Source organism: Glycine soja, chromosome 14 (genome assembly GCF_004193775.1).
Source record: "Glycine soja cultivar W05 chromosome 14, ASM419377v2, whole genome shotgun sequence".
Lineage (NCBI taxonomy): Eukaryota > Viridiplantae > Streptophyta > Magnoliopsida > Fabales > Fabaceae > Glycine > Glycine soja.
The window spans coordinates 19,742,377-19,751,447 of NC_041015.1; positions in this window are offsets into that span (position 1 = coordinate 19,742,377).

The following is a 9,071-nucleotide window of genomic DNA, read 5'->3' on the forward strand; positions in this document are numbered from 1 at the left end:
ATGGTGTCAAAACGGTAAATTTTATAATAACTCTCCTCACTTATCGTGAGCTCTCCATCAGTTCCTCTTTGCATCACTTAGAGGTCTCTCTCTCATTCGCGCTTGTCGGTCCAACGCAAGTCTCTATTATGTCAAAACGAAAGGAATTTAGTATGGATTTCAAAAACAAGGTCAAAGGTAACATTCGGGGTCAAATACCACTGTCAAAACATAAAGGACTGAGGGGTGTTTCAGATTCTACAAATGGAGACATCATTTTGAAATTTCGATCACGCCAATGTGACTGAGGTTTAGTGAATGCTGCAAAAACAACCTCAAGGTTATAAAAAGATAACTTTTACAATGTCTCATTCTCTAGGATTTTTCAAAGGAAGTGTAAAAACACCCTATTACAGTACCCAACACATAAGAGACACTAAGAAAAACTCAAACTAGCATGGAGAAGGCTTAGAAGTCAAGGTTACCTCAGAGAAACTTTGAAATGGATGATTGAGGGATTTTCTCCACCAAATCTTTGAGGAGGATTCTGAGGATTCCGCTCTGATTAAAGTGTTCCTCTTGGTGTGGGGGTCCAACGGCAAGCAACGGCGGCTCACGGCGGCCACCGGTGGTCTTAGGTGGTGGAAAATAAGGTTTTATGGTTTGGGGGACGTTTTTGGGAGAAGAAGAGAGTGAAAATCGTGTTTTTCATGCTAAGGACATATTTATGACCTGCAACTTTGGCTTAGCGGGATTTTTGGGCGCTCAGCGCACTTCCTCTCGGCTGGAGTTGGGCTTAGCGCAGCTTTGGGCCGCTCAGCGCAATTCCCCTTGGTTGGAATTGTGCTTAGTGCGCCTTTCTCACTTAGCAGGAGACCAAAAGTTATTATCAAGATCCCAACGGTCAGACTGTAGAAACATATCTTAGGGATATCCAGGAAAAATTTGATGATGATCCAATGGTTAATGAATCCGGTAGCGTGATTTCATTGAACTATGTTTTGGTAAAATCTAAAATCTCATACTTTCAACTTAGCTCAACAAAACTCCACATAATTCAACATCCATATCAAGAAATTCACCCATGACTAGTTCAAGGCATACTTAAACTCATTCAAGTCTATCATATAGTCAAAAAACATAATAAATACAATTAAACATCGATTTATAACTTATAATATCTCAGGGTGTTACAAGCATCGTCTGGTTTTGGAATATAGAACTATTCCTACAATACAAATGGTATGTAACAGTTAGTGAATGAAAACATAATGCAAGCTAAATACATTGAATTACTATAACGTAGATTGTTTAGTGGAAATACCAAAATGTCCTCCCAAATCAGTTGTTTCTTAGCTTTGAGCACTTGTTTTCAGTTATGATACATGATATCACAACTACAAAATATGCAATCAACATCACCAATTTAATATTGGTTACAAGAAAAACTAATGTGAAATTATTTGTGGTGGCATTTTTGTAATTAAATGGAACTTCCTAACATCAATTTTCAAAAAACTGATGTTACTAGCAGAAACTTAACATCAGTTTTTAAGATGTTGCTAGTACATTGGTTTTTGAAAACTGATGTTGTCAAATGTGTAGATAACATTGGTTTTTAAATAAAAATGATGTTGTCTCTTTTTTTAATATTTCTAAACCTCTTCTCTAGTGGCTTACTCTGCCTCACTTTGAAGTTGTCATTTCGTTAAAGCTTTATTCCGTTGTTGCCAATATCTGGGTTGTCACCGCCACCGTGTCTCCGCCACTTTCCAAAATTTGAATGCTAGTTTCTAGTCCTTGTTCTCACGTGTCCAGGTTAGATTCATAGTTCGATGGCAAGTTCGAAAAGAAGGTCCAATTTTATTCCAGTAAGATCCCGGAACAATTTGTAAAATGTTGTTCCTTATTTTTAACTTTTATTTTAATTAATTAATACAATTTAATAATTTTATTGAGAAAATGCCATTGCTGAGGCGCTAGGCTTATGTTGGGTATTATATCTATTTTATGTGCATGTGTATGATTATGAAGTCTTACTATAATTGGTTGCTTGTTGCATGTTATGTGTCAATCTTGTTTCAATTTTACTCCTTCTAATAATACCTTTTGTTGTTACAAAGTTGAAAGATGTTGTTACTTCCTTGAGTGCTCAAAAGTCTATTACTAAGGTCAGAATCTTATTTCAACGCTATTACTCTTCTTAAGGTGGATGCATTGAACTGTGGAATGACTTCACTTGGTTTGTAATAGGTTTAATTTAATGGCCAAATAACTATATTATGTCGGGCATTACTAATCATTGGTTTAAAATGCTATATTGTTCATGGGCATGTTAAAGACTTCTCAACTACTTTAGATAGGGACAAATTGAGCATTCTATCTGAAATTCTGATACTGGGGACAGATGTCGTACAGGATGTCACGACATCACGCTTCAGAACATGCAGATTATATTTGACAGTGTGTACAGTTTAAACAAGTAAATAACACAAGAGAATTGTTAACCCAGTTCGGTGCAACCTCACCTACATCTGGGGGCTACCAAGCCAGGGAGGAAATCCACTAAAATAGTGTTAGTTCAAGGTCTAACAGCCACTGTTTACAACCTTCTCACCTAACCACTACCCGTGCAATCTCTACCTAAGAGCCACTCTTAGATATGAGAACCCCGCTCACTCCCTCTCAACCACACTCCCGTGTTTACAAATAAATCAAAGACACACCAGAGATCAACTCTGAACAAAAGGGATCAACCCTACACACTAGAGATCAACTCTACACACTAGAGATCAACTCTACACACTCAGGTCCAACACTTGATGTTAGGGTACCATCAAGGTGGCTCACAAAACACTCAAGTCCCAAAACTCACAAAATAACTCTTCAATCCCGGACTTGGTACAAAACTCGTGCAGCCTCCATGTTTATATAGCAGTCTGCGTTTCTGGGCTGCAACAACTTGTGCTGGATGAGATCTATCATTTTCCTAAAAATCTGCACTTAAAGATCTAAAAGATACAGTTTGATCTTTTAGTTTTTATCTTTAATCTTTAATCCCTGAACGAACTCTTCTACTTTGAAATTCGAACTTTAATTATCTTTTAATTCGTTCCTAAAGATAGATCATCTAATCTCTTGCTAACTGCACAATAATCTGTTAAAGATATAACAGATTTATATGTCCAGTATTTTCGGGCCGGATGTCAGGACATCGTATCCGACATCGTGGATCCTGCAGCTTCAATTCTTCACATGACATTTTATCTTGCCTTGTGCATTGTGCAGCACCTCCAGTGTTTTCGGGCAGGATGTCCAGGACATTGTATCCGACATCGTGAATCCTGCAGCTTCAATTCTTCATTTGACATTTCATCTTGCCTTGTGCATTGTGCAGCCCGATCTTATTCTTTGACATAACGTTGGACATCATGTGCAGCAACTCCAACTTTCCTTCATTGTCTAAGTGCTTATGTTTTAACAAAATCTTAGCCAATCTTTTAAAACTCAGTAGAGCTAAGCACTAACACTATCGTATGTTGAATAATCTTGCTACAAGTAATTGTTGATGAAATGTTGTGTACACAATTGATGCATTGGAAATATAAGGTTCGTCTAATGGTTGGGGAAAAGAGAATGAAGGGGGGAGAGGTCATAGGTTCCAATCTAATTCTAATTTGCACTATCATTAGCTTCTTTTTAGTTCAACACTTGTAAGTTTTTGGTTAGGCATGGCATGGAAGTGAAATTAACTCACTTGTAGTTGTAGCCTATGGTTGAGTTCCTTAGTGGAAGGCCCACTTTAGTAATCGCACAAGCACAACTTCACTTCACTTACACAAATAGTGGGAAGCCCACTTTTGCGTTGCTATGTGTGCTTTCCCTCAATCCCTATTTTCATTCAATACTGCTCCTATGCATGTTGATAGCTCAAGATTCAAACTTGCCACTATAACTATTTCCTATCAATTCTTGTTGGAATCCTCTTGAGGTCATTGAGGTGTCTCTTGACAAACTGTATTCTTTGCTTAACATATCAAAATCAGAATCAACAAAGGTGTCATCGGCCATCCTCCTAAATAGTGTAATTTCTTTATCATATTGGCTAGAATCATAAACTGTGCTATGACCATATTTCACCCCATTAGATAGATTAGAACTTTCTTTTACACAGTCCAAGTCTCTTACCACCTGATATGAACCACAAGATGCATTAGTAAATATTATCAATGTATCAAATGAAAACAAAAACAACAAAAATGTTTCCATCCAAATACAAATGTCATAATAGATTGCTAGATATATAACTAACTAACTAACCCCTAGGTGTAGTATCTAATAATAAATGGCTTAAATGAGTTGACATAGAATTGTTAGAAAGATAGTCATGAAAAATGAGAACAAGCACAAGCTTAAAATAGTATGTGGATGTTTTGATGCACAACATCATAGCTCTTTGGTATTGTTATCACGTGAACCATACAAAGCCATCCAGGCACTACTGTAAAAAAGGCCTTCTATGATGGTTTTAATGCATACTCAAAGACGGTTGTGAAGCCAACGTCGTTGAAAGTCGAAGACTTTCGACAATGTTTCACAAAAAACCATCTTAAAAAAAGATATCTTTCTAAGATTGTTATTTAAAGAACCGTCTTAGAATGATTTTTTTTTTAAAATTGAAAATTAGTGAAGATTCTAAGACGGTGTTCTAAAAAACTATCTTAGAAAGTTTACTTTCTAATACAGTTTTTCAGAGAACCGTCTTAGAATGTCTTGTTTAAAAAAGAAAAAAAAATGTTAAAAATTTGAGGATTCTAAGACGGGTGTTTTTAAAATCGTCTTAGAATGTATTTTAAAAAAAAATAAAATGTATCTTGGGAATCACATACATTGTGTTAATAAAAGATGCAAAGAAATTACAAACTAAGAAATTTTGTATTTTCAAAGTACAAAATTCTCTGAATAAAAAGTGAGCATAAACATTTAGCTGTAAAAAAAAACTACACTTACTTTTAGATGTAAAAAAAAAAAAACTATGCTTAATTTTACGTTATTTTCATTTGAGGGAAATAGTGAAGACTTACCATGTAAGATAGACCGAGGCAAGGAACACTTCCTTCGCAAACCATTGAAATAAGTATCTTAAACACATAGTAGACGTAGAATAATTTTTTTCATCCTGCTGTAAGCTAATATGCTTGTGAAACAGCTAGTAGTCCATTATAAAAAATAAATTTGACAAGGCACCAATTCATGTCATGTGTTTTTTTAAATCTAGACAATTGGTATATTATTTTAAAAAGAAATTTTTATAATGTTTTTTTTAATTAAAAACATTCACAACACCGTAAAATTACTTTAAGACTATATATATTATTTTAAAAGGAATCAAGTATATATTACTTGATATTATCATATGTTTATGGAGAACGATTTAATTTCAATTAATTATTTTATCATTTGTATAATATGTAAAAAATCTTGGTATTACTATTATTTTTATTTAATTTTGTAATATTAAATTTCTAAATAACTATAACTTTTATATATTATAGTTTAACTCTTTCTATAATGTATTAAAGAATAATAACTAAATAATAATAATATAATAGAAAAACTCCTTGCTAGCCATAAATTGAATTTTAAGAATAGTAAGCTGTATTTAAAAGAGATGTATACACTTTAAAAAAGGTGGAATCAATTAAACAAAGGAAAATAATTCAAAATATAAGTAAATATTGTAAACATTAAATTTTAAACATTAAATTTCAAAATCTCTAATCAATTAAAAAAGCATGGTAATAAAATTGTAAACATTAAATTTTATAAATTCAATTTAACTATAATATGTTTTTTCAATTAAACTATTCATTTTTTCATATACACGAGCCAGATCAGGTTCTTCTTTGCTCGCGTATTTCGGATACCACTTTCCCCAGGCTCGCATTCGGACCCCTTAAATATTTCGGGCCTGCTTGGCCCTGCTTGCTACTACTATATACACATTATCAAAATTAAACATCACAGAAAGATACTAACCATACCAGAGATAGACCAAAAGAAACAAGAAAAAACTCAATGACATGTATGAAAGAAATGAGCAAGAAATCAATGCTAGTAGTACACACTATTCGAGATATTTATATAAGAGAATTGGCAGAAAGTAGAAACAAAATAGTTACAACCTAAGAAAACATAGATCTTAAATGTAATATGCAATAGTCATAGCATACCTCATCGGTGGATCCAAACTAATTTTTTAAAGCTCGAAGCATTCGATATGGAGAAAACTTCTCCCCCTGAGCATTAATATGAGCAATTAGCATGGAGAAAATTGAAATGAAATCCAGTGATTTCAACAGCCCAACTCCAAGTAATATGCAAAAAAAAAATTAAGTTACAAATAAAACAACACATTTAGTTGAAATGTAATATTGTAAAAAGTAATTAGCAATTATTCTTATTAAGGTACCAACTTATGCAGTAACATTCTCTAATGATGGACACAAATCAGCTTTATCAATTAACAACTAACCAAAGGAATAAGAGTATAACAAGGTACCAACTTCCAAATACAAAACAACATCAATGATATGCTCTAAGACACGAGGTCTTGATATTTCTCCAAATTTGGTCACAATTAAGTCCAATCTAAAAAATGAAACAAAGAAGTAAAAAAAAAAAAAATAGCAGCAGAAATATTTCATAGAATTTATGTTGAGCAAAAATTGTACTACTTGATCAAGCTTCAGGCAGCGAACTTCAATAAATTTGGGAATATTTCATTTTGAGATTATAGAGGACTCTGAAGCATGCCTTCATGTAATTTGGTAGCTGGTTAATTGCTGTAATATCCCATCTACATTATTAAAAAATTAGTAATCATTGTTTTTAATTTCTTTTCATCTTTCCATATAAAAAAGATATTTTCATCTAAGAAAACTCTTAACTAATAATTAGTGATTGGCATATTTACCTGCAAATAGCTTTTGTGAAAAGATTTAATTTAATGGCCACCTGAATTAGAAGAGATACAAGAAACAGTTGTTTTAATTTAATGATCACCTGCAAACAAAGACCCATGTACTCCCTGAAATTAAGCATGTACTAAGTGCATTATTTGTCTGTCACTTTCCATAGAAGTATATGCAAAGGTTAAATAATAAAAATAGATTGATCACATGCATCCTCTTAGATTATTTTTTAAGTAAATTATTAGAGGAAAAGGTACATAATGTGGCTTTACCAATGAAGAGAGAGAACAAGAATATCAGTGGGAAGACAAGCTAGGAAATTGTCCTCTGCATCCGTACTGCGGTTTCCAACAAAATACTCAACAAAAGAAAGGAAATGTGATAACAAATTGTCCTTTCTTTTTACTTATTTATTGATGCCTTCTTAATTGTAGAAAATTGATTAACTATTGCATTTTGCTAGCTTCTGAAACAAATAGTTGCAATGGCCCAATCAGTTTACTATTTTGGTAACATTAGAAGGCAGAAAGAAATATATGCAGATGAAAAAATATAGGTAAGAAACCATTATCTACCAGAAACCTAATAGCAAATATTTCTTGCATCCCACCATATTTTCCTTTTATGGTTTCAATAGTTTCTCAAACTCTTCGATCAAAATAAAGTTGTATGAAAAACTGCTTCTTAATAATTTTCCTAACACTGATAAAGATGCCACAAGCTTTGACTGTTAACAAGTCAACCCCAAAATAGATTTGAAAATACCATAGAAAAGAGGTTAGTGAAAAGGGTGATACAATCAATAGGAGGATAAAATAGTTATTTTTAGTTTAAGAATAATGCTAAAGCAATTTGTCAAGTAAATCTAAGACAACATGAAAACCTACATTTGCTTCCATCCAAAATAAATACAACTTAATGTACAAACCTGATAAGCACTACAACTCTAGAAAGCTAACTAGTACCACAAACAAGTAAACTGTTAAAATGTGAGCCTTCTAAAGAATCTCATTCCTCATATCTCTTTTCTTGACTAGAATATGCATTCCTTAAAAATTTCCATCAAAATAAATCATAGTCATGTGAATGTATGAATACATGATTTTGATGATGTCAAAGAATAATCAAATAAGGCTGTGTTCAAGATTACTTCAACAAACATTCAAAGGTTAAGCATTGCTTCAAGATTAATACAAGATTGCTTCAACAAACAAGCATTGCTTCAAGATTAATTCAAGATCAAACTTTGCCTCAAAACAAAGTGTTTCAAGACATCCAAGGCTATGGTAATCGATTACCAAGCAGTATAATCGATTACCAGAAGACAATTTTGAAAAACAACTTTTAAAAAAAAGATTTTGAATTTGAATTTTGAATCATGTAATCGATTACCAGATGTTTGTAATCAATTACAAACAATAGAACTCTTCAAATTCAATTTGAAAAGTCACGACCCTTCAAAATATAACTGTGTAATCAATTACCAGAAACCTGTAATCGATTACCAGTGAAGAATTTCAGAAAAAGTTTTTTGAAAAAACACATCTTTTCAAACCATTTTGAAAAGGCATGAAGGGCCTATATATGTGTGTGTCTGACTTCAAAAAGCAAGAGAGAGATATTCTAAGAGAACTTCATTGCCAAATGTTCTCTGAACAACTCTTGGGCAAACACTTACAAATCTATTGAGAGTTCATCCAGGAATTTCAAATTGTATTATCATTTCTAAAAGAGAGAAATTCCTCTAGGAACTTCAATTTGTATCATTCACTGTAAAGGAGAGAAATCTTTCTGTTCATCTTAGAAAGTTAGTTGTAATCAAGAGACTGGTTGTTTCTTGAATTGTGAGTTTCCTGAACACAAGGGAAAGGGATTCCTCGGGTGTTCAGAAGTTGTAAAAAGGATTTTTACAAAGTTAGTGAAAATCTCAAGAGGGTTGCTTGAGTATTGGACGTAGGCATGGAAAGTGACCGAACCAGTATAAATCGAATTTGCATTTCTCTCTTCCCTTATTTCATTTATTTTATTGCAATCAATTTTATCTTACACATTTAAAAGAACATTGTTAAATTGATTACTTCTTCTTCTTCTTCTTCTTATGTATTCTAAGCCTATCAT